The sequence below is a fragment of the Somniosus microcephalus genome, unplaced genomic scaffold (genome assembly GCF_052327205.1).
Source record: "Somniosus microcephalus isolate GS21.2 unplaced genomic scaffold, FLI_Smic_1.0 unresolved_chr9, whole genome shotgun sequence".
NCBI lineage: Eukaryota > Metazoa > Chordata > Chondrichthyes > Squaliformes > Somniosidae > Somniosus > Somniosus microcephalus.
In genome coordinates, this window is record NW_028225187.1 from 14282637 (window position 1) to 14309304 (window position 26668).

Sequence of the window (26668 nt, forward strand, 5' to 3'; positions counted from 1 at the left end):
AGTAAAGCTCCCTCTACACTGTCCCATCAAACACTCCCAGGGCAGGTACAGCACGGGTTAGATACAGAGTAAAGCTCCCTCTACACTGTCCCCATCAAACACTCCCAGGGCAGGTAAAGCACGGGGTTAGATACAGAGTAAAGCTCCCTCTGCACTGTCCCATCAAACACTCCCAGGGCAGGTACAGCACGGGGTTAGATACAGAGTAAAGCTCCCTCTACACTGTCCCATCAAACACTCCCAGGGCAGGTACAGCACGGGGTTAGATACAGAGTAAAGCTCCCTCTACACTGTCCCATCAAACACTCCCAGGGCAGGTACAGCACGGGGTTAGATACAGAGTAAAGCTTCCTCTACACTGTCCCATCAAACACTCCCAGGGCAGGTACAGCACGGGGTTAGATACAGAGTAAAGCTCCCTCTACACTGTCCCGTCAAACACTCCCAGGGCAGGTACAGCACGGGTTAGATACAGAGTAAAGTTCTCTCTACACTGTCCCATCAAACACTCCCAGGGCAGGTACAGCACGGGGTTAGATACAGAGTAAAGCTCCCTCTACACTGTCCCGTCAAACACTCCCAGGGCAGGTACAGCACGGGTAAGATACAGAGTAAAGCTCACTCTACACTGTCCTGTCAAACATTCCCAGGGCAGGTACGGCACGGGTTAGATACAGAGTAAAGCTCCCTCTACACTGTCCCGTCAAACACTCCCAGGGCAGGTACAGCACGGGTAAGATACAGAGTAAAGCTCACTCTACACTGTCCCATCAAACACTCCCAGGGCAGGTACGGCACGGGTTAGATACAGAGAAAAGCGCCGTCTACACTGTCCCATCAAACACTCCCAGGGCAGGTACAGCACAGGGTTAGATACAGAGTGAAGGTCCCTCTACACTGTTCCGTCAAACACTCCCAGGGCAGGTACAGCACGGGGTTAGATACAGAGTAAAGCTCCCTCTACACTGTCCCATCAAACACTCCCAGGGCAGGTACAGCACGGGTTAGATACAGAGTAAAGCTCCCTCTACACTGTCCCATCAAACACTCCCAGGGCAGATACAGCACGGGGGTTAGATACAGAGTAAAGCTCCCTCTACACTGTCCCATCAAACACTCCCAGGGCAGGTACAGCATGGGTTAGATACAGAGTAAAGCTCCCTCTACACTGTCCCATCAAACACTCCCAGGGCAGGTACAGCATGCGTTAGATGCAGAGTAAAGCTCCCTCTACACTGTCCCATCAAACACTCCCAGGGCAGGTGCAGCACGGGTTAGATACAGAGTGAAGCTCCCTCTACACTGTCCCATCAAACACTCCCAGGGCAGGTACAGCACGGGTTAGATACAGAGTAAAGCTCCCTCCTACACTGTCCCATCAAACACTCCCAGGGCAGGTACAACACGAGTTAGATACAGAGTAAAGCTCCCTCTACACTGTCTCATCAAACACTCCCAGGGCAGGTACAGCACGGGGTTAGATACAGAGTAAAGCTCCCTCTACACTCTCCCATCAAACACTCCCAGGGCAGGTACAGCACAGGGATAGATACAGAGTAAAGCTCCCTCTACACTGTCCCATCAAACACTCCCAGGGCAGGTGCCGCACGGGTTAGATACAGAGTAAAGCTCCCTCTACACTGTCCCACCAAACACTCCCAGGGCAGGTACAGCACGGGTTAGATACAGAGTAAAGCTCCCTCTACACTGTCCCATCAAACACTCCCAGGGCAGGTACTGCACGGGGTTAGATACAGAGTAAAGCTCCCTCTACACTGTCCCATCAAACACTCCCAGGGCAGGTGCTGCACGGGGTTAGATACAGAGTAAAGCTCCCTCTACACTGTCCCATCAAACACTCCCAGGGCAGGTACAGCACGGAATTAGATACAGAGTAAAGCTCCCTCTACACTGTCCCATCAAACACTCCCAGGGCAGGTACAGCACGGGTTAGATACAGAGTAAAGCTCCCTCTACACTGTCCCGTCAAACACTCCCAGGGCAGGTACAGCACGGGTAAGATACAGAGTAAAGCTCACTCTACACTGTCCTGTCAAACATTCCCAGGGCAGGTACGGCACGGGTTAGATACAGAGTAAAGCTCCCTCTACACTGTCCCGTCAAACACTCCCAGGGCAGGTACAGCACGGGTAAGATACAGAGTAAAGCTCACTCTACACTGTCCCATCAAACACTCCCAGGGCAGGTACGGCACGGGTTAGATACAGAGAAAAGCTCCGTCTACACTGTCCCATCAAACACTCCCAGGGCAGGTACAGCACAGGGTTAGATACAGAGTAAAGGTCCGTCTACACTGTTCCGTCAAACACTCCCAGGGCAGGTACAGCACGGGGTTAGATACAGAGTAAAGCTCCCTCTACACTGTCCCATCAAACACTCCCAGGGCAGGTACAGCACGGGTTAGATACAGAGTAAAGCTCCCTCTACACTGTCCCATCAAACACTCCCAGGGCAGGTACAGCACGGGGGTTAGATACAGAGTAAAGCTCCCTCTACACTGTCCCATCAAACACTCCCAGGGCAGGTACAGCACGGGTTAGATATAGAGTAAAGCTCCCTCTACACTGTCCCATCAAACACTCCCAGGGCAGGTACAGCACGGGGTTAGATACAGAGTAAAGCTCCCTCTACACTGTCCCATCAAACACTCCCAGGGCAGGTACAGCACAGGTTAGATACAGAGTAAAGCTCCCTCTACACTGTCCCGTCAAACACTCCCAGGGCAGGTACAGCACGGGTAAGATACAGAGTAAAGCTCACTCTACACTGTCCCGTCAAACATTCCCAGGGCAGGTACGGCACGGGTTAGATACAGAGTAAAGCTCCCTCTACACTGTCCCGTCAAACACTCCCAGGGCAGGTACAGCACGGGTAAGATACAGAGTAAAGCTCACCCCACACTGTCCCATCAAACACTCCCAGGGCAGGTACGGCACGGGTTAGATACAGAGAAAAGCTCCGTCTACACTGTCCCATCAAACACTCCCAGGGCAGGTACAGCACAGGGTTAGATACAGAGTAAAGGTCCCTCTACACTGTTCCGTCAAACACTCCCAGGGCAGGTACAGCACGGGGTTAGATGCAGAGTAAAGCTCCCTCTACACTGTCCCATCAAACACTCCCAGGGCAGGTACAGCACGGGTTAGATACAGAGTAAAGCTCCCTCTACACTGTCCCATCAAACACTCCCAGGGCAGGTACAGCACGGGGGTTAGATACAGAGTAAAGCTCCCTCTACACTGTCCCAACAAACACTCCCAGGGCAGGTACAGCACGGGTTAGATACAGAGTAAAGCTCCCTCTACACTGTCCCATCAAACACTACCAGGGCAGGTACAGCACGGGTTAGATACAGAGTAAAGCTCCCTCTACACTGTCCCATCAAACACTCCCAGGGCAGGTACAGCACGGGGGTTAGATACAGAGTAAAGCTCCCTCTACACTGTCCCATCAAACACTCCCAGGGCAGGTACAGCACGGGTTAGATACAGAGTAAAGCTCCCTCTACACTGTCCCATCAAACACTCCCAGGGCAGGTACAGCACGGGGTTAGATACAGAGTAAAGCTCCCTCTACACTGTCCCATCAAACAATCCCAGGGCAGGTACAGCACGGGTTAGATACAGAGTAAAGCTCCCTCTACACTGTCCCATCAAACACTCCCAGGGCAGGTACAGAACGGGGTTAGATACAGAGTGAAGCTCCCTCTACACTGTCCCATCAAACACTCCCAGGGCAGGTACAGCACGGGTTAGATACAGAGTAAAGCTCTCTCTACACTGTCCCATCAAACACTCCCTGGGCAGGTACAGCACGGGTTAGATGCAGAGTAAAGCTCCCTCTGCACTGTCCCATCAAACACTCCCAGGGCAGGTACAGCACGGGGGTTAGATACAGAGTAAAGCTCCCTCTACACTGTCCAATCATACACTCCCAGGGCAGGTACAGCACGGGTTAGATACAGAGTAAAGCTCCCTCTACACTGTCCCATCAAACACTCCCAGGGCAGGTACAGCACGGGGTTAGATACAGAGTAAAGCTCCCTCTACACTATCCCATCAAACACTCCCAGGGCAGGTACAGCACGGGTTAGATACAGAGTAAATCTCCCTCTACACTGTCCCATCAAACACTCTCAGGGCAGGCACAGCACGGGTTAGATACAGAGTAAAGCTCCCTCTACACTGTCCCATCAAACACTCCCAGGGCAGGTACAGCACAGGGTTAGATACAGAGTAAAGCTCCCTCTACACTGTCCCATCAAACACTCCCAGGGCAGGTACAGCACGGGGTTAGATACAGAGTAAAGCTCCCTCTGCACTGTCCCATCAAACACTCCCAGGGCAGGTACAGCATGCGTTAGATACAGAGTAAAGCTCCCTCTACACTGTCCCATCAAACACTCCCAGGGCAGGTACAGCACGGGTTAGATACAGAGTAAAGCTCCCTCCTACACTGTCCCATCAAAGACTCCCAAGGCAGGTACAACACGAGTTAGATACAGAGTAAAGCTCCCTCTACACTGTCCCATCAAACACTCCCAGGGCAGGTACAGCACGGGGTTACATACAGAGTAAAGCTCCCTCTACACTGTCCCATCAAACACTCCCAGGGCAGGTACAGCACAGGGTTAGATACAGAGTAAAGCTCCCTCTACATTGTCCCAGCAAACACTCCCAGGGCAGGTACCGCACGGGTTAGATACAGAGTAAAGCTCCCTCTACACTGTCCCATCAAACACTCCCAGGGCAGGTCCAGCACGGGTTAGATACAGAGTAAAGCTCCCTCTACACTGTCCCATCAAACACTCCCAGGGCAGGTACAGCACGGGGTTAGATACAGAGTAAAGCTCCCTCTACACTGTCCCATCAAACACTCCCAGGGCAGGTACAGCACGGGGTTAGATACAGAGTAAAGCTCCCTCTACACTGTCCCATCAAACACTCCCAGGGCAGGTACAGCACGTGGTTAGATACAGAGTAATGCTCCCTCTACACTGTCCCATCAAACACTCCCAGGGCATGTACCGCACGGGTTAGATACAGAGTAAAGCTCCCTCTACACTGTCCCATCAAACACTCCCAGGGCAGGTCCAGCACGGGTTAGATACAGAGTAAAGCTCCCTCTACACTGTCCCATCAAACACTCCCAGGGCAGGTACTGCACGGGGTTAGATACAGAGTAAAGCTCCCTCTACACTGTCCCATCAAACACTCCCAGGGCAGGTACAGCACGGAATTAGATACAGAGTAAAGCTCCCTCTACACTGTCCCATCAAACACTCCCAGGTCAGGTACAGCACGGGGTTAGATACAGAGTAAAGCTCCCTCTACACTGTCCCATCAAACACTCCCAGGGCAGGTACAGCATGTGTTCGATACAGAGTAAAGCTCCCTCTACACTGTCCCATCAAACACTCCCAGGGCAGGTACAGCATGTGTTAGATACAGAGTAAAGCTCCCTGTACACTGTCCCATCAAACACTCCCAGGGCAGGTACTGCATGTGTTCGATACAGAGTAAAGCTCCCTCTACACTGTCCCATCAAACACTCCCAGGGCAGGTACAGCATGTGTTAGATACAGAGTAATGCTCCCTCTACACTGTCCCATCAAACACTCCCAGGGCAGGTACCGCACGGGTTAGATACAGAGTAAAGCTCCCTCTACACTGTCCCATCAAACACTCCCAGGGCAGGTCCAGCACGGGTTAGATACAGAGTAAAGCTCCCTCTACACTGTCCCATCAAACACTCCCAGGGCAGGTACTGCACGGGGTTAGATACAGAGTAAAGCTCCCTCTACACTGTCCCATCAAACACTTCCAGGGCAGGTACAGCACGGAATTAGATACAGAGTAAAGCTCCCTCTACACTGTCCCATCAAACACTCCCAGGTCAGGTACAGCACGGGGTTAGATACAGAGTAAAGCTCCCTCTACACTGTCCCATCAAACACTCCCAGGGCAGGTACAGCATGTGTTCGATACAGAGTAAAGCTCCCTCTACACTGTCCCATCAAACACTCCCAGGGCAGGTACAGCATGTGTTAGATACAGAGTAAAGCTCCCTGTACACTGTCCCATCAAACACTCCCAGGGCAGGTACAGCACGTGGTTAGATACAGAGTAAAGCTCCCTCTACACTGTCCCATCAAACACTCCCAGGGCAGGTACAGCACGGGTTAGATACAGAGTAAAGCTCCATCTACACTGTCCCATCAAACACTCCCAGGGCAGGTACAGCACGTGGTTAGATACAGAGTAAAGCTCCCTCTACACTGTCCCATCAAACACTCCCAGGGCAGGTACAGCACGTGGTTAGATACAGAGTAAAGCTCCCTCTACACTGTCCCATCAAACACTCCCAGGGCAGGTACAGCACGGGATTAGATACAGAGTAAAGCTCCCTCTACACTGTCCCATCAAACACTCCCAGGGCAGGTACAGCACGGGATTAGATACAGGCTGATCTTCGACCTCAACTCCCCTTTCCTGCCCGATCTCCATATCCCTCGATTCCCCGAGAGTTCAGAAATCTATCGATCTCGGCCTTGAATATACTCAACGACTGAGCCTCCACAGCCCTCTGGGGCAGAGAATTCCAAAGATTCACCGCCCTCTGAGTGAAGAAATTCCTCCTCATCTCAGTCCTCAATGGCCGACCCCTTATCCTGAGACTGTGACCCCTGGTTCTAGACTCTCCAGCCCAGGGGGAAACTGTAATGTATGTGCTTTAAGTCAGAACTACTTTTTACAGCTCCTGTATACTGTAGTACCGGCAGTGACCACACCGGTATATAAGCTGTGCGCATGCCTCTGTACCCCAGCCTAGAGATTACCCTCCTCCAGTAAAGACCTGTTATTTGTTTATGTACAGCATCCGTGTAATTATTTATCCACTGAACCACGGATCTAACAGTGGCAACGAGTGTTGATGCGAATCTACCTGCAACATAAAACATTTTTTTTTTAAATGGTCAAGTCCAGGAACACGGGCGTCGACCGCGAGCAACCGCCCAGCAGTCAGGCAGAGATCCAACTTCGCTGGGGAGGCTGTGGAGAGCCGGGCTTGGTTCCCCAGCCACAACGAGCAGTGAGAGACCGACGACAGGTCCAGAGCAGACCCTTCCCGAGCAGCAGCGGCTGGAGCCGACCGACGGCAGAGAGAGAGAGAGCCGGGCAGCGTCGACGGGGTAAGAAAGAGGGTGAAGAGAGCAGGGCGCAGCCGGGGGTTGATCACCGAGCGGCGTCGAGGAAAAATACTGCAAACCGGAGAGAGAGAGAGGGTAAGAAACAGCCGGGTTCTAGACTGAGCGGCGTCGACAAATATCAAGAGAAGAACGCGCAGAGCACAGCCAGTGCTCACAGGCTGATCAGGGTCCGCGGGGCGAAGCAAGGGGAGACGCCATTGAGCCGCGGCGAAGCAGGGAGAGCGCGGGAGACGCCATTGAGCCGCGGAGAAGAAGGGGAAGCGCGGGAGGCGCCATTTTGTACCAGCAGAGAAGAAGGGGAAGCGCGGGAGGCGCCATTTGTGATAGTTAATGCACACCCAGGGATGCCGAAGAGTGGCAGTATCTCTACGTTCGACAATGAAGTCGAAGATTGGGCGACATATGTGGTACGTATTGAGGTGTACTGCAGGGCGAATGAAGTGCCAGATGCTAATAAAGCACTGGTTCTGTTAAATTCCATGGGTGCAAAAACTTATGGGTTACTGCGAAATCTAATAACCCCAGAGAAGCCGGTAAACAAGAATTTTGAAAGCATAGTCGAAATCCTACAGGACCACTTTAACCCCACACCGCTGCTGATAGCAGAACGATTTAAGTACCATAAAAGGAACCAACACAAGGACGAAAGCAATGCTGAGTACCTAACGGAACTGCGCAAGCTATCGAAACACTGCCAGTTTGGAGCGGGACTAGCAGACACGTTAAGGGACAAGTTTGTGTATGGGCTACAAAGTGAAGGAACCCAGAAACGGCTTCTATCAGAAAAGCACCTTACGCTGGACAAAGCTTTCAGTATGGCAGTATCACACGAAGCAGCCGCAAGGGGCGCTGCAGAGATACAACGGAGACCGCAAGAATATGCCACCAATGAAATGACCTATGGAACAGGGAAGTGCTATCACTGTGGCAGAACAACACATGACCAGAAAGATTGTTGGTTCAAGGACCAAGTGTGCAGACAGTGTGGGAAAGCAGGACACATAGCAAGAGTCTGCAGGTCTGGGAAGAAAACCAACAGTAAGAAATCTCCACAGGAGAAGTACAAAAAGGTACACCAAGTGATGGACAGTGGTTCAGACGAACAGAAAAGTGACACAGAATCCAGAAGCAAGGAGCTGGGTTGTCTGAAACTACATAATGTAACCGAAATGGAGGACCACCGGACTATCTGGGTTACACTCAAGATAGACGGAGTCCAAGTGGAAATGGAATTGGACACAGGGTCAGCTCTAACAGTCATAAATCAAAGAGACTACAAGCGGCTATTTTCACACATACCCTTGAAAGCTACAGAGATTGTCTTGACGACGTATACGGGGCAAAAAGTCTACCCCAAAGGAAAAATAAGGGTGAAAGTGACATATAAAGGTCAGGAAATACCTAAAATGGATATATATGTATTGCCAAATGGAGGACCACCACTTCTAGGACGTGAATGGATCCGGAAGATACATTTAGATTGGCATTCCATACAGGCACTGAAGGTGGAGGCCAAAAAGGATGACGACGTCACACCTGGACGACTGTCAAAAATGCTAACTGACGCAAAAGAAGTGTTCCAGGAGGGACTAGGAACACTAAAAGGAATAACAGCAACAATTAAAATAGAGGATAATGCAAGCCCAAAGTTTCTGAAGGCCAGACCAGTGCCTTATGCGATCAGACCAGCAGTTGAAGCAGAGCTGGAAGGGTTGGAACGTTCAGGAGTACTGTCCAAAGTGGACTGGAGCGAGTGGGCTACACCCATCGTTCCTGTAATGAAGAGGTCGTTGAGTAATACGCCTGGGGAACCAAAGAAGGTCCGCATCTGTGGGAATTTTAAGGTGACAGTGAACCCAGTCCTTCACACGGTGCAATATCCGCTTCCACGAATTGAGGATATTTTCGCCTCGCTATCTGGTGGTAAACGCTTCACCAAAATTGATCTAGCCCAGGCATGCTTGCAAATGGAGGTCGAAGAAGCTTTGAAACATTACCTTACGATCAACACCCATAAAGGTCTCTATCAATACAACCGGCTGGTGTTTGGAGTAGCCTCGGCTCCGGCTATCTGGCAAAGGGCGATGGATCAGGTCCTGCAAGGGATTCCAGGGACCCAGTGTTATTTGGACGACATCTTGGTCACGGGCGAAAATGACGGTGATCACCTCGCTAACTTGGAGAAGGTGCTCGCCAGATTAAAGGAATATGGGCTACGAGCTAATCGCCACAAGTGCGAGTTTTTCCAGAAACAGATCTCGTATTGCGGCCACGTCATCGATGAAGAGGGGTTACTTAAGTCCCCTGACAAGATAAAGGCAGTAGTCAAGGCTCCAGCACCAGAAAATGTGTCATAACTGAGGTCGTTCCTCGGGCTGGTAAACTATTACCACAAGTTCTTACCAAATTTGTCTACGGTATTACACCCGCTGAACACCCTACTGCAAACAGGGGTACCATGGAAGTGGGATGACGAACGTAGACGAGCTTTCCAGAAGTGTAAAGAATTGATCACATCAAAAGAGGTGTTGGCCCATTTCAACCCAGCACTACCAATTCGTTTGGCATGTGATGCATCACCCTACGGCATTGGAGCGGTGCTGTCGCACAAATTCCCAGACGGGTTGGAGAGGCCAGTAGCCTTTGCGTCTCGGTCACTAACCTCAGCCGAGCGAAACTACGCCCAGATTGACAGGGAGGCCCTCAGCCTAGTATGGGGAGTAAAAAAATTCAACCACTATCTGCATGGACAGAAGTTCACCTTGCTGACTGACCACCAACCACTTGTCTCCATCTTTAATCCTAAGAAGGGCGTGCCAGTAATGACTGCACAGCGGTTACAAAGATGGTCCCTGTTTCTAGGGGCGAATCAATATGAAATAGAATATAAAGGCACGAGACAGCATGGGAACGTTGATGGCCTATCGCGCCTGCCACTGCCTACTGTGGAGGAAGCACCAGCAGTGGACCCTATCGAGATATTTTATTCGTCGATAATTGAATGATTGCCAGTAACAAGCGCGGGTATAGAGAAGGAGACCCGCAATGATCCGACGCTGTCACGGGTATATGAATTGACGGTGAGGGGATGGCCAGCACATGGCGACTCACTGTTGCCAACATTCTCATCCAAAAGAGAACAGCTGTCAGTATGCCAGGGGACAGTGATGTGTGGATCCAGAGTGGTGATTCCACCCAAGTTAAGGGAGAGAGTGCTAAATGAGCTACATGAAGGTCATCTGGGGGGAGTGAAAATGAAAAGCCTAGCTAGGGCTTATGTGTGGTAGCCGGGAATCGATCAACAAATCGAAGACCTAACTAAGAGCTGCTTAGGATGCCAGAAGGTCCAAAATGCACCACCACATGCCCCTCTACACCCATGGGAGTGGCCCGCCTCTCCATGGCAACGGGTGCACATTGATTTCACTGATCCATTCATGGACTCAATGTTCTTAATAGCAGTGGATGCTCATTCAAAGTGGCCTGAGGTGATAAAGATGTCTTCAACCACTACAGAGAAAACGATTGCAGTCCTACGGACCATATTTGCCAGAAACGGGTTGCCAGAGCAGATCTGCTCTGATAATGGACCACAGTTTGTGTCCGACGAGTTCCAAAAATTCATGAAAAGGAATGGGGTAAGGCATTACACATCCGCCCTGTATCATCCAGCCACAAATGGATTGGCTGAGAGGTTCGTACAAACCTTTAAGAAGGCGATAAAGGCCATGTGCGATGATGAAATTCCACTACAGCATAAGATGGACAATTTCTTATTAGCCTACCAAAACGCGACACATGCAGTTACCAACCAGACCCCGGCCATGATGTTCTTTAACCGAAGATTGAGATCTCGTCTGGACTTGCTCAGACCAAATGTGCGAAGAAATGTTGAGGACAAACAATTCCAGCACATCAACGAGAAGCCGACAAGGAGCTTCAATGTAGGGCAACCAGTCTTGGCCCGGGACTATCGAACAGAGAAGTGGCAACCCGGAACGATATGTACAAGGCAGGGCCCATTAATGTACACAGTGGATGTCGGGGAGAACATTGTGAGACGCCACGTCGATCAGATCTTAGCATCACAGGAATGCGTCAACCCCATGTCTCGAGTAGCTGGGGATGAACCCGACATACCGGTAGTATCTACTTCAGACCCAGTAGCAGTGGAACCCGATGAACTACCCGATGAAAGGGGGTCAGAATCGCCACTGCACCAAGAACAAGAACCTCCGGAAAGGCGCTATCTCGAAAGGGTCAGGAAGCCGCTCCAAAGACTGAATCTAAAAATGGACTTTTGTTATTGAATGTACATGTAAAAATGTAATTGTTATTTGAATATTAAGGGGGTATTATTAATCTAAAAAGGGAGGAATTGTAGTGTATGTGCTTTAAGTCAGAACTACTTTTTACAGCTCCTGTATACTGTAGTACCGGCAGTGACCACACCGGTATATAAGCTGTGCGCATGCCTCTGTACCCCAGTCTAGAGATTGCCCTCCTCCAGTAAAGACCTGTTATTTGTTTATGTACAGCATCCGTGTAATTTTTATCCACTGAACCACGGATCTAACAGAAACAGCCTCTCAGCATCTACCCTGTCAATCCCCCTCAGAATCTTATACGATTCAATGAGATTGACGTAAGGAAACTACTAGGCACTTAGTCTAAGCGTTAAACAAAACTTTAATCAACTGTTTTACAACATGGAGGTCTAGTTGTGTCCTTCACTAGTTCCTGTTAAAGAATGTCCTGCGCAAGCTGGGCCCGTGCCCGAGTATTTATACTCTCCCTGGACAGCGCCACCCGTAGACCGCTCCGTATTAATTCATAGGTCTTTCTTTCATGAATGACTGATTCGTGTCAGAGATCACCTCTCATTCTTCTAAACCCCAGAGAGTATCGGCCCAATCTACTCAATCTCTCCTCATAGGACAGTCCCCCTCATCCCAGTCTGGGGAACATTTGTTGCGCCGCCTCTAAGGCAGGTACGCCCTTCCTTATGTAAGGAGACCCAAACTGTGCACAATACTCCAGGTGTTGTCCCCCTCCGTTCTATATTAAAAGTCTTGCTCTCTTTTTCGATCTCGTGTTCTAGTGTTTTTTCGTCATTCAGTCAGGGGTTGTGGGCGTCGCTGGCAAGGCCGGCATTTATTGAGATGGTGGGGCTGTGCCGCCTTATACATCTGCGTGGCATGTTGGGCCATTGCAGAGGTGCAGTGAAGAGTCAATCACATTGCTGTGGGTCCGGAGTCACATATGTCGGGCCACAGCTAGAGTACGGCGTACAGTCCCGTCAACGAGCATTTAGGAAGGCGAGTTGATATGTGAAGAGAAAAAGATTGGTGAAGTCAAGCGTGGGTCCCTTGCAGTCAGAAGCAGGGGAATTTGTAATGGGGAACAAAGACATGGCAGACCAATTAAATACATACTTTGGTTCTGTCTTCACAAAGGAGGACACAAAAAAACTTCCAGAGATGTCGGGGAATATTGGGGCTAATGAGAGGGAGGAACTGAAAGAAATCAGTATTTGTAGGGAAATGGTGTTAGGGAAATTGACGTGATTGAAGGCCGATAAATCCCCAGGGCCTGATAATCTACATCCTAGGGTACTTAAGGAAGTGGCCCTAGAAACAGTAAATGCATTCCTGGTCATCTTCCAAAATTCTCGAGACTCTGGAACAGTTCCCATGGATTGGAGGGTAGCTAATGTTACCCCACTATTCAAAAAAGGTGGTAGAGAGAAAACGGGGAATTATAGACCAGTAAACCTGACATTGGTAGTGGGGAAAATGCTAGAGCCCATTATAAAAGATGTAATAGCAGAGTACTTGGAAAACAGTGACAGGATCAGACAAAGTCAACATGGATTTACAAACGGTAAATCATGCTTGACTAATCTACTGGAATTTTTTGAGGATGTAACTGGTAGAATAGATGAGGGAGAACCAGTGGATGTGGTGTCCTTACCGAAGAAAGGATATACTTGCCATCGAGGGAGTGCAGCGAAGGTTCACCAGACTGATTCCTGGGCTGGCAGGACGGTCCTATGAGGAGAGATTGGGTCGACCAGGCATTCACTGGAGTTTAGAAGAATGAGAGGGGATCTCATTGAAACGTATAAAATTCTGACCGGGCTAGACAGACTGGATGCAAGGAGGATGTTTCCCCTGGCTGGGGGGTCCAGAACGAGGGGTCACACAGTCTCAGAATACGGGGTAGGACATTGAGGACTGAGATGAGGAGAAATGTCTTCACTCAGAGGGTGATGAACCTGTGGAATTCTCTACCACAGCAGGCTGTGGAGGCCAAATCACTGAATATATTTAAGAAGGAGATCGATAGATTTCTAGACACAAAAGGCATCAAGGGGTATGGGGAGAGAGCGGGATTATGGTATTGAGATAGAGGATCAGCCATGATCATATTGAATGGCGGAGCAGGCTCGAAGGGCCGAATGGCCGACTCCTGCTCCGATGTTTCTAGGTTTCTATGAGAGAGGGGGAAATCAGCCAGGGTTCCTGCTCCTGATCACTTAGGGCTACGGACCAAGAGCTGGAAAGTGGGATTAGGCTGGAGAGATCCTTGTCGGCCGGCAGGGACACGAGGGGCCGAATGAGCTTCTTCTGTGCCGTAGGTTCCTGTGACTGTGTGAATCGTTATTGCTGCCAATTCGCAGTCGATGCCTGTGAGTGTATTGGGTGTAATCCCTGAGCGCCCCTATCCCGGTTTTCCTTGAATTATTTCCCACTCTGGAGAATACTTTCCCATTTCTGTTCATGCTGCCTGATCATTTAGTTCCTCTTTGCTTCCCGAATTGTGTTATTCATTTCTTTCCCAACCTCTTTGTGTTCTCCGGTGTCACACCGCTCCTTTGCAGTGGATGTGCTCAGTGGCAGCCTTCACCGGGGCTTTCAGTTGTTGCCCTTGAACTCGTTATTCATCCGCGGGGTCTCGTTTTGGGCCAGTCTGTTGCTGTTTCTATAGAGGAACAATCTGTGTTTCACTGAAGGGACGCCACATCTGAACACCAACAGTCACGAGTTCCGATTCCCGGCCTCGGGCTGCTCGGGAGCTCAGTGTTTACCCGAAGTCAGCTGACTGGAACTCCCCCTCTGGGACAGCGGGAGGGGGAGTCCGATGTTCCCTGGATCCAATATAAAAGGCGGGATCTGCCCAGTCGCCCCACTGCGACCAGACGGTGTCTCCAGACTGTGAGTATGATTTTTATTGATTTTTATTGATTAGATCGCACTCTCTCACCAGCCCTCTGGGGTACTCTCCGACCAATCTCCCTCTCTCTCTCACTCTGTCTCTCTCTCTCTCTGTCTCTCTCTCTCTCTCTCTCTCTGTCTCTCTCTCTGGCTCTCTTTCTGTCTCTCTCTCGGTTTCTCTCTCTCGGTCTCGCTCTCTCGGTCTCTCTCTCTCTCTCTCTTTCTCTGTCTCTCTCTCTCTGTCTCTCTCCAATTCCAATTCCAATTCAAATGCTTTATTGGCATGAAAGTTTACAGAGAACCATATTGCCAAAGCTTACATAGCAAAAAGGTACAGTTTTCCAACATTCTGTAGGTGTCAATCGATTTGACATTTGTTGGGTACATACAATATTACTTTTAAACAATATTAATTTTAAACAGTCTTTCTACTTCATTTGGTACGTTCAATATTAATTTTAAACAGTCTTAATTTTAAACAGTCCTCAGGTTGTGACATGTTGTTACATATTTGGCCCCAAGGTATGGTCTGTCTCCTTCTCCCAGGACTAATCTCAATTTTGACAGGTCATCCAATTCCTTGAAATCTGGGGTTATTTGGCTTAGCTTGTTGAATAATATGTTTCTTGATGTGTTGAATTTTTCGCATTTTAGGAGGAAATGCATTTCTGTTTCAACCTCGCCGGCCAGACATTGATCGCATATTCTATTCTCTCTAGGCTGCCAGGATTTCTTGTATCTGCCTTTTTCAATTTCCAGTTGGTGGTCGCTTAGTCTGTACCTGGTGAGGGTCTGTCTCTGTTTTGTGTCTCTGATGGTCGTGAGGTAGTCTGCCAGTTTATATTCTCTTTTTAGGGCCCGGTAACATTCTAATCTGCTTTGGCTTTCGGTTATTTTGTTCCAATGTTCCAGGTAGGTTTCTTTGCATTGTTTAATGATTTGGTTCACTCGGATTGGTGTTTGGACGGCTGTGTTGGTCTGGGGCTGGTCTCTCTCTCTCTCTCTCTCTCTCTCTCTCTGGCTCTCTCCCTCTCTCTCTCTTGGTCTCTCTCGGTCTCCCTCTCTCTCTCTCTCTCTCGGTCTCTCTCTCTCTCGGTCTCCCTCTCTCTCTCGGTCTCGCTCTCTCTCGGTCTCTCTCTCTCTCTCTCTCTCTCGGTCTCTCTCTCTCTCGGTCTCTCTCTCTCTCTCGGTCTCTCTCTCTTGGTCTCTCTCTCTCTCTCGGTCTCTCTCTCTCTCGGTCTCGCTCTCTCGGTCTCTCTCTCTCTCGGTCTCTCTCTCGCTCTCTCTCTCGGTCTCTCTCTCAGTCTCTGACTCTCTGTCGTTCTCTCTCTCTGTTGTTCTCTCTCTCTGTCTCTCTCTCTCTCTCTGTCTCTGTCTCTCTCTCTCTCTCTCTCTCTCTCTCTCTCTCTCGCTCTCTGTCTGTCTGTCTGTCTCTCTCTCTCTCTCTCTCTGTCTCTCTCTCTCTCTCTCTGTCTCTCTGTCTCTCTCTCTCTCTCTCTCTCTCTGTCTCTCTCTGTCTCTGTCTTTCAGACGCTCTCCTTGCAAGTCGGGACTGGTCGGGAGCTGATGGTTTCTGAGCAGTCCCGTGCCGAGAGAGAGAAAGAGTCTCGGACGATCAGGAGACACTCACATGTTGTGTGAAAGAGATTTCAGAATGAGATCATCTTTCAGTTACTGAGTCCGAAACACACAGCGCGACAGGATATTGGGGGACGGAGGGATTGTAGGGCTGGAGGAGGTTACAGAGATAGGGAGGGGGCGAGGGCCATGGAGGGATTTGAACAGGAGGATGAGAATTGTAGGGCTGGAGGAGGTTACAGAGATAGGGAGGGGGCGAGGGGCCATGGAGGGATTTGAACAGGAGGATGAGAATTGTAGGGCTGGAGGAGGTTACAGAGATAGGGAGGGGCGAGAGGCCATGGAGGGATTTGAACAGGAGGATGAGAATTGTAGGGCTGGAGGAGGTTACAGAGATAGGGAGGGGGGCGAGGGCCATGGAGGGATTTGAACAGGAGGATGAGAATTGTAGGGCTGGAGGAGGTTACAGAGATAGGGAGGGGGAGAGGGTCATGGAGGGATTTGAACAGGAGGATGAGAATTGTAGGGGCTGGAGGAGGTTACAGAGATAGGGAGGGGGCGAGGGCCATGGATAGATTTGAACAGGAGGATGAGAATTGTAGGGACTGGAGGAGGTTACAGAGATAGGGAGGGGGCGAGGGCCATGGAGGGATTTGAACAGGAGGATGAGAATTGTATTGCTGAATGGATTCCTTCTGTTTCTATGAGTGCTGCTTTGTGCTATACAAATGTTTGCTGTTTGATGAAGTAATGGAGAGGGTTGATGAGGGTGGTGTGGTGGATGTTGTGTATCTGGACTTTCAAAAGGCGTTTGATAAATTACCAGATAAAATAAAATTAAGGGGCATGGGATTAAAGGGGCAGTGGCTGCATGGAAACAAGATTGACTAAGGGAGGGAAAGCAGAGTGTGGTGGTGAACGGTTGTTTTTCGGACTGGAGGGAAGTATACAGTGGAGTCCCCCAGTGGTCAGTATTGGGTCGACTGCTCCTTCTCATATATATTAATGACCTGGTCTTGGGTATACAGGGCCTAGTTTCAAAGCTTGCAGATGACATGAAACGGGTACATGTAGTAAACAGTGAGGAGGATAGTAACAGATTTCAGGAGGATGTAGACCGACTGGTGAAATGGGCAGGCAGGCGGCAGATGAAGTTTAACACAGAGAAGTGTGAAGTGATACATTTTGGTAGGAAGAATGAGGAGAGGCAATATAAACTGAATGGTACAATCCTAAAGGGGATGCAGGAACAGAGAGACCTGGGGGTATATGTAGACAAGTTGTTGAAGGTGGCAGGACATGTTGAGAAGGCCGTTAAAGAACGCACAAGAGGTCCTTGGCTTTATTAATAGAGGCACAAAGTACAACAGCAAGGAAGTTATGCGAAACATGTATAAAACATTGGTTAGGCCCCAGCTGGAGTATTCGGTTCAATTCTGGGCACCACACTTTAGGAAGGATGTCAAGACATTGGAGAGGGTGCAGAGGAAATTGACCAGAATGGTACCAGGGACGAGGGACGTCAGTGATGTGGAGAGACTGGAGAAGCTGGGGTTGTTCTCCTTAGAGCAGAGCAGGTTAAGGTCAGATTGATCAGAATGGTACCAGGGATGAGGGACTTCAGTGATGTGGAGAGACTGGAGAAGCTGGGGTTGTTCTCCTTAGAGCAGAGAAGGTTAAGGGGGAGATTGACCAGAATGGTACCAGGGATGAGGGACTTCAGTGATGTGGAGAGACTGGAGAAGCTGGGATTGTTCTCCTTAGAGCAGAGAAGGTTAAGGGGAGATTGACCAGAATGGTACCAGGGATGAGGGACTTCAGTGATGTGGAGAGACTGGAGAAGCTGGGGTTGTTCTCCTTAGAGCAGAGAAGGTTAAGGGGGAGATTGACCAGAATGGTACCAGGGATGAGGGACTTCAGTGATGTGGAGAGACTGGAGAAGCTGGGGTTGTTCTCCTTAGAGCAGAGAAGGTTAAGGGGAGATTGACCAGAATGGTACCAGGGATGAGGGACTTCAGTGATGTGGAGAGACTGGAGAAGCTGGGGTTGTTCTCCCTAGAGCAGAGAAGGTTAAGGGGGAGATTGACCAGAATGGTACCAGGGATGAGGGACTTCAGTGATGTGGAGAGACTGGAGAAGCTGGGATTGTTCTCCTTAGAGCAGAGAAGGTTAAGGGGAGATTGACCAGAATGGTACCAGGGATGAGGGACTTCAGTGATGTGGAGAGACTGGAGAAGCTGGGGTTGTTCTCCTTAGAGCAGAGAAGGTTAAGGGGGAGATTGACCAGAATGGTACCAGGGATGAGGGACTTCAGTGATGTGGAGAGACTGGAGAAGCTGGGGTTGTTCTCCTTAGAGCAGAGAAGGTTAAGGGGGAGATTGACCAGAATGGTACCAGGGATGAGGGACTTCAGTGATGTGGAGAGACTGGAGAAGCTGGGGTTGTTCTCCTTAGAGCAGAGAAGGTTAAGGGGAGATTGACCAGAATGGTACCAGGGATGAGGGACTTCAGTGATGTGGAGAGACTGGAGAAGCTGGGGTTGTTCTCCCTAGAGCAGAGAAGGTTAAGGGGGAGATTGACCAGAATGGTACCAGGGATGAGGGACTTCAGTGATGTGGAGAGACTGGAGAAGCTGGGATTGTTCTCCTTAGAGCAGAGAAGGTTAAGGGGAGATTGACCAGAATGGTACCAGGGATGAGGGACTTCAGTGATGTGGAGAGACTGGAGAAGCTGGGGTTGTTCTCCTTAGAGCAGAGAAGGTTAAGGGGGAGATTGACCAGAATGGTACCAGGGATGAGGGACCTCAGTGATGTGGAGAGACTGGAGAAGCTGGGGTTGTTCTCCTTAGAGCAGAGAAGGTTAAGGGGAGATTGACCAGAATGGTACCAGGGATGAGGGACTTCAGTGATGTGGAGAGACTGGAGAAGCTGGGATTGTTCTCCTTAGAGCAGAGAAGGTTAAGGGGGAGATTGACCAGAATGGGACCAGGGATGAGGGGCTTCAGTGATGTGGAGAGACTGGAGAAGCTGGGGTTGTTCTCCTTAGAGCAGAGAAGGTTAAGGGGGAGATTGACCAGAATGGTACCAGGGATGAGGGACTTCAGTGATGTGGAGAGACTGGAGAAGCTGGGGTTGTTCTCCTTGGAGCAGAGAAGGTTAAGGGGAGATTTGATAGAGGTGTTCAAAATCACGAAGGGTTTTGATGGAGTAAATAAGGAGAAACTGTTTCCAGTGGCAGGAGGGTCGGTAACCAGAGGACACAGATTGAAGATAATCGGTAAAAGAACCAGAGGGGAGATGAGGAGAATGTTTTTACACAGCGAGTTGTTGTGATCTGGAATGCGCTGCCTGAAAGGGCGGTGGAGGCAGATTCAACAGTAACTTTCAAAAGGGAATTGAAGAAATACTTGAAGGGGAAAGATTTTCAGGGCTATGGGGAATGAGCAGGGGGGAGTGGGACTAATTGGCAGCTCTTTCGCAGAATGGGCACAGGCCCGATGGGCTGAACGGCCCCCTTCTGCGCTGTATCATTCTACGAGGCTATAATCAACCCCCCAATCCGCTCTCCTCCCCTCACCCAGGCTTCATCTGCCGACAGCGACAGGGCTTCCATCTCCGATACCTCGCCTGGTGATCCCCTCGCCGGAAGATGTCGAAGACGGTCAAAGTAAAGAACGAATATGGCAAGACCCTGCTGGTCACTCTGCAACAAGAGGGCTGCAAATCCAGCTGTGACATCAAGGACAAAGAGACGAAGCCTTTCAACTACAGCAGTGATGACTTGACAATCAAGGCGGAGGTCCCAGAAAACAATAAGAATGTCGAAAAGACCTTCAGGGATCCGAAATCCGTCGTGATCACGAGCTGGTGCTTCGGGATGAAAATGACATCAAAGTAGTGATGGGTGACGAGTAACCCTTGGCCTGCCCAGGGCATGAATCTCACGTTGTCTCCCCAGCACGCTAATAAAGGGATCAATTACACGTTGCTTGTTTGCCTCCGTCTCTAACAGCTCCGGGTTTTAAGACATCGGCCGGGACTTCGCTGTCCTGGGAGGGTCCGGGGCGGGCGAGGTGGGTGGCGGGTCCCCACCCCACTGCTGGCTCCATCCCGCTCTGCCAAGTGAATTTCCCTCGATTAGGGGTGGGGGTGGGGGAACTTGTTAACATAGAAACATAGAAACATAGAAGATAGGAGCAGGAGTAGGCCATTCGGCCCCTTGAGCCTGCTCCGCCATTTAATGAGATCATGGCTGATCATCCAAACTCAGTACACCGTATCTGCCTTCTCCCCATATCCCTTAATACCTTTAGCTCTAAGAAATATATCTAACTCCTTCTTGAATATATTGAAAGACTTGGCCTCAACCGCCTTCTGTGGTAGAGAATTCCACAGGTTCATCACTCTCTGGGTGAAGAAACTCCTCTTCATCTCTGTCCTAAATGGCTTACCCATTATCCTTAGACTATGACCCCTGGTTCTGGACTCCCCGACCATCGGGAACATTCTACCTGCATCTAGTTTGTCCAGACCTGTCAGAATTTTATAAGTTTCGATGAGATCCCCTCTCATTCTTCTAAACTCCAGCAAGTATAAGCCCAATCGACCCAATCTCTCCTCATACGTCATTCCTGCCATCCCAGGGATCAGCCTTGTGATTCTTCGCTGAACTCCTTCCATGGCAAGAACATCCTTCCTCAGATAAGGCGACCAAAACTGCACACAATACTCAAGATGTGGTCTCACCAAGGACCTGTACAACTGCAGCAGGACTCCTTGTTCCTGCACTCAAACCCTTTCGCTATGAAGGCCAACATACCATTTGCCTTCTTAACCGCCTGCTGCACCTGCATGCTTACCTTCAGCGACTAGTGCACAAGGACACCCAGGTCTCGTTGCACTTCCCCTTCTCCCAATCTATTGCCATTCAGATAATAATCTGCCTTTCTGTTTTTGACACCAAAGTGGATAACCTCGCATTTATCCACGTTATATTGCATCTGCCACGCTTCTGCCCAATCACCCAACCTGTCCAAATCATCCTGGAGTTTCTCGGTATCCTCCTCGCAGCACACACACCCACCCAGCTTTGTGTCGTCTGCAAACTTGGAGATATTACATCTAGTTCCCTTATCTAGATCATTAATGTATATTGTGAATAGCTGGGGTCCAAGGACCGATCCCTGCGGTACCCCACTAGTCACTGCCTGCCACTCGGAAAAAGACCCGTTAATTCCTACTCTTTGCTTTCTGTCCGCCAACCAGTTCTCTATCCAAGTCAATACCTTGCCCCCAATCCCATGTGCCTTAACTTTACACGCTAATCTCTTATGCGGGACCTTATCGAAAGCCTTTTGAAAGTCCAAATACACCACATCTACTGGTTCTCCCTTATCTATTTTCCCAGTTACATCCTCAAAAAACTCCAGTAGATTAGTCAAGCACGATTTACCTTTTGTAAATCCATGTTGACTTTGTCTGATCCTGTCACTGTCTTCCAAGTGCTCTGCTATTACATCCTTTATAATGGACTCCAGCATTTTCCCCACTACCGATGTCAGACTTACCGGTCTGTAATTCCCCGCTTTCTCTCTACCACCCTTTTTGAATAGTGGGGTAACATTAGCTACCCTCCAATCCATGGGTACAGTTCCAGATTCCAGCGAATTTTGGAAGATGACCAGCAATGCATCTACTATTTCTAGGGCCACTTCCTTAAGTACCCTAGGATGTAGATTATCAGGCCCTGGGGATTTATTGGCCTTCTATCCCGCCAATTTCCCTAACACCATTTCCCTACAAATACTGATTTCTTTCAGTTCCTCCCTCTCATCAGACCCTATGTTCTCCAACATCTCTGGGAGGTTATTTGTGTCCTCCTTTGTGAAGACAGAACCAAAATATGCATTCATACCTTCAGCGACTGGTGCACAAGAACACCCAGGTCTCGTTGCACTTCCCCTTCTCCCTCGATTGGGGGTGGGGGTGGGCTTGTTAAGCCCCGCCCAGCGCGCCTCCACGGCCCAATTAGCGGAAGCGGGGTCTGGTGACGTCGTTGGCTGGTGCGTCACCAGCCGGCTACCTCGAAGGGACCATGGCCAACGTTCTCTTGACGTTTGCGCCGTCAGTGTTCTGACGCACTGAGGCGCGGCAAAGACCGACAAGCACTGCTCAGCGCTGCGGAGGCTGGACTGTGGGGACGAGCGGAATGGACCACTTGCCCCGGCCAACAGCGCACAGAGCTCAGACTTGAGACATCTGAGAAATTCCACCAGACACACCGGGTTCGGCCTTTTACCTTTTATTGATCCTAAGACAGACTCAAAACCTCAACCCCTATTGGAGCAGTCCACCAATAACGTTACAGGGAATCATACATACAAGCACCCCCGGATGATCAGTCCAGCGCTGATTATAGGCCACTTCCTTTCGACGGCAGCTCTTCACCTCGAGACAGGCCGATATTTTTCCTCACGGGTTTTTATAGAGATTTCCTCGTTGCTTTCAGTAAATCAATCATTCAGAGATGGTGAGATGTCCCTTTAAGGTTCGGCCGGAGTTGTTTGAGCTGTCGAACGTTCACACTCACACATCCTGTGTGGCTGTCCATTGGTTGCCTTTACCAAAGCCCCAAATTGTCCATTCACTCACAAAAGTTGACCAAAGTGGCAGAAAACCACCTTGGCCACATTTCACGTGTTACATCGTGTCCTGTATTTCAGATCTTCAAAGCTTTGACTCCTCCCCCTTAGCCACCAAAAATCGTTCTACAATTTTGCTGCTGGTTTTGTTGTAGACACGGGGCTGGATTTTCACTGAGGAGCCGGGTAGGAGGCGGGACTCCAACTTTCGGGGTTGTAGTCCCGCCTCCATCGAGTTGTGGCCAACCCACGCGATTTTCACTTGACTGACCTTGTTGAGCCCGCCCAGCGGGCTCAGCAGGCCAATTAAGGTCCACCTGGCAACAGGTGACATCACAGATTGATATTTTATCTGTCAAGACCTTTTGACAGATGAAATATCAGCATTTCACAGCTGTTTGAAGCTGTCAAACACTGACAATCTGTACTCCAAGTTAATTCCTTCCTCTCCGGCTGATTTAGAGATCTCTCCAGAACAGAAAGCTGAATGCTGCAATTTTTGACAGCTCGCAGCCATTCTGCTTTCTGTGCCGGTGAGATGAGGGACTCCCGAGACCTGGAGGAAGGAAGGCTGTAAAGGTAAGTAAAACTTCTTTAAACACTTTAAACACAACAAACACACTTACCTCTGCACTCATGCACCCATCACTCACCTGAACACCGGACATCTCTGTAGTGTATGTGCCTTTAAGAGCCCCAGGTGTGCTGTAATGCCGGTAATGGCCACTGGGGCTATATAAGCCTGTATATTGTGTTATATCCGTTAATACCCCTCCAGACTTTGCTTAGTAAACACCTATGAACCAACTCCTGTCTTCAGTGTCTCTATCAACACACGGACACTACAGTGGCGACGAAGTGGAAACGGACTTACCTACAATTCGGCAGCACCTCAAGGACATCAATTCCTCTGGTGTCCAGAAGAATCAAGAAGTGAAAGAAGCTGTTGTTTCACCAGCTGGCCAAGCTGCTGGCAGGTACTGCAGTAATCCTTCCTGGGCGTCAGGCTGGGGCTCCAGCGGCTGGCTCTACAGCTGGGCCAAGCAGCGAAAGTGGAGGCAAGCAGTAACAGACGGGGAGGGAGCACTCGGGAGACGGCCGCGGCTGCAAGCAGGTCGGCGTTCAGACCTACAGAGAGAGTTCGGCGGGAACGAGTCTCCAACTGTAAATAAATAAATAAAATTAAAATAGAACGGAAACCGCGGGAAACAGCGTTGTCATCGGCAGCAGCGGCGGGAAAGCGCGGGAAGCGCCATATCTTTTCTGCAGAAAAGAAAGAAAAGCGCGGGAAGCGCCATATCTTTTCTAAGATTCCTAATTCTGGCAATATTGATGCTTTTGATAACGAGATAGAGGATTGGACCACATATGTGGAAAGAGTGGAGATATATTGCACCGCAAATGGAATAGAAGATGAGAAAAAAGCTTCAGTACTTCTGGATCTTAATCACTCCAGCCGAACCGATGGACAAGAATTTTAAGGAGATTGTTGATACCCCACACTGCCAATTCGAGGCAGGACTGGCAGATTCTCTGCAAGACAAATTCATCTGCGATCCCCTAAGTGTAGAAACACAAAAAAAGCTATTTTCTGAGAAAGATTTAACACTGGACAAGGCTTTCAGTGCAAGAGGAGCTGCAGAGATACAGCAAAGGCCACAGGACTTCGGCACCCATGAAATGACACAGGGTTTCGAGAGATGTTATCGCTGCGGCAGATCCACCCATGACCAGAGGGACTGCTGGTTCAAGGACAAAGCATGCAGGCAATGCGGAAAGATGGGACACATTACACGTGTGTGCCGATCTGGAAACAAAAAGTCCACTAACAGGAAAAGAATCAATAAGGAAAAGCACAGAAAGGTACAAATGATGACGGACAGTAGCTCCGAAGACCAGAAGAGCGATAGCGACTCCGGAAACAAGAGACTAAGCTGTCTCAAATTACATAATGTAATTGCCAAAGAAGATTACCAGACCATTTGGGTTACCCTCACAATAGCAGGGTCCCCAGTTAAAATAGAGCTAGATACAGGATCAGCTCTGACCGTCATAAATTGACGGGATTACGAGCGGCTATTTCCGCATATACCTTTAAAAGACGCATCCATTATCTTGAAAACATATACGGGGCAGAAAGTATACCCCAAAGGAAAAATAAGGGTGCCTGTTGTATACAACAGCAAGGAAATACAGAAGTTGTATTTATACGTTCTACAAGATGGTGGTCCACCGCTGTTGGGACGTGAATGGATCAGGAAAATACGTTTAGACTGGCACTCCATTCAGGCACTGACGGTGACCAGTAAGAAAAAAAATGATGATGACGTCATACCTGAACGATTAAAAGGCATCTTGGCCAACGCCAAGGAAGTGTTTCAAGAGAAACTAGGAACCTTGAAAGGCATCACCGCCTCAATAAAAGTGGAAGATGCAGCAATTCCCAAGTTTTTTAAGGCAAGACCGGTGCCATACGCAATTCGTCCAGCAGTCGAGGCAGAGCTGGAGAATTTGGAAAAGGCAGGCGTATTATCTAAAATAGATTGGAGCGAGTGGGCAACACCCATCGTCCCAGTCATGAAGAAAGCATTGAAGAATGATAAATCTGAAGAACAGAGAAAAATTCGCATCTGTGGAGACTTCAAGGTGACTGTAAACCCGGTCCTTCACACGGTACAGTATCCTCTTCCGAGGATAGAAGATATTTTCGCCTCACTATCCGGAGGGAAACGTTTCACCAAAATTGACTTGGCACAGGCATATCTACAGATGGAGGTTGAAGAAGCCTCTAAAAAATATCTCACGATAAATACACACAAAGGTCTGTACCAGTACAATCGACTGGTTTTCGGAGTAGCATCCGCTCCAGCTATCTGGCAAAGAGCTATGGAGCAAGTCCTCCAAGGGATTCCGGGGACTCAATGCTACCTAGACGACATCCTTGTAACAGGAGAAAATGACAACGAGCACCTTGCCAATTTAGAGCAGGTGCTCACTAGACTGAGAGAACGGGGCCTACGAGCAAATCGCCCCAAGTGCGAATTTTTCCGAAATCAAATATCATATTGTGGCCACATAATAAATAAGGAAGGGTTGCATAAGTCACCTGAAAAAATTGAAGCGGTCATAAAAGCCCCAGCACCTGAAAATGTTTCACAATTAAGGCCGTTCCTGGGATTAATAAATTACTATCATAAATTTTTACCGAATTTATCAACTCTTCTACACCCTCTTAATGAACTGCTACAAACAGGAGTAATTTGGAAATGGAACGAAGACTGCAAACGTGCCTTCCATAAATGCAAAGACTTAATCACATCCAAAGAAGTTTTGGCTCATTACAACCCATCACTGCCAATTAGACTGGCATGCGATGCATCCCCTTACGGCATAGGAGCAGTATTATCGCATAAATTCCCTGATGGCTCGGAACGGCCGATAGCTTTTGCGTCACGCTCATTGAACTCAGCTGAGCGTAACTGTGCCCAAATCTATGCTACAGAGGTGGTCCCTTTTTCTAGGGGCACACCAATACAACATAGAATACAAGGGATCGAAGCAGCATGGGAATGCTGACGGTTTATCGCGCCTGCCGTTGCCAACGGTAGAGGAGGCACCTACAGTAGACCCAGTGGAGATGTTCCACTCTACCATAGTGGAATGTCTACCAGTAACAAATTCTGCCATTGAAAGGGAAACGAGAAATGACCCGACTCTCTCACGGGTCTACGATTTAACAGTGAAGGGTTGGGGTACAGAGTGGAGCTATAGTAGGGGGTGATTTATGGCCAAATACGGAGGGAAAAACAAGTCAGCTGGGAAGGCAGAGCAAATATGTGAAGGCAAAAGAGAATATGGCAGGGCTGGAAGGCATTTATTTTAATGCAAGGAGTCTTGCAAATAAGGTGGATGAACTGAAGTTGTTGTTGAACACATGGGAGTACGATATTGTTGCTATCACAGAGACATGGTTGAGGGAGGGTCAGGACTGGCAGCTCAATA

General features: G+C 49.3%; 1 long non-coding RNA gene across 1 annotated transcript; it reads left to right on the plus strand.

Annotated features, from left to right (window-relative positions):
- The first annotated feature begins 14263 nt into the window (after positions 1 to 14263).
- LOC147084793 (uncharacterized) lies at positions 14264 to 20008 on the plus strand. Its single transcript, XR_015075818.1, has 2 exons — positions 14264 to 14448; positions 19607 to 20008. It is a non-coding gene; the product is annotated as an uncharacterized LOC147084793 (long non-coding RNA).
- Positions 20009 to 26668: the final 6660 nt, after the last annotated feature.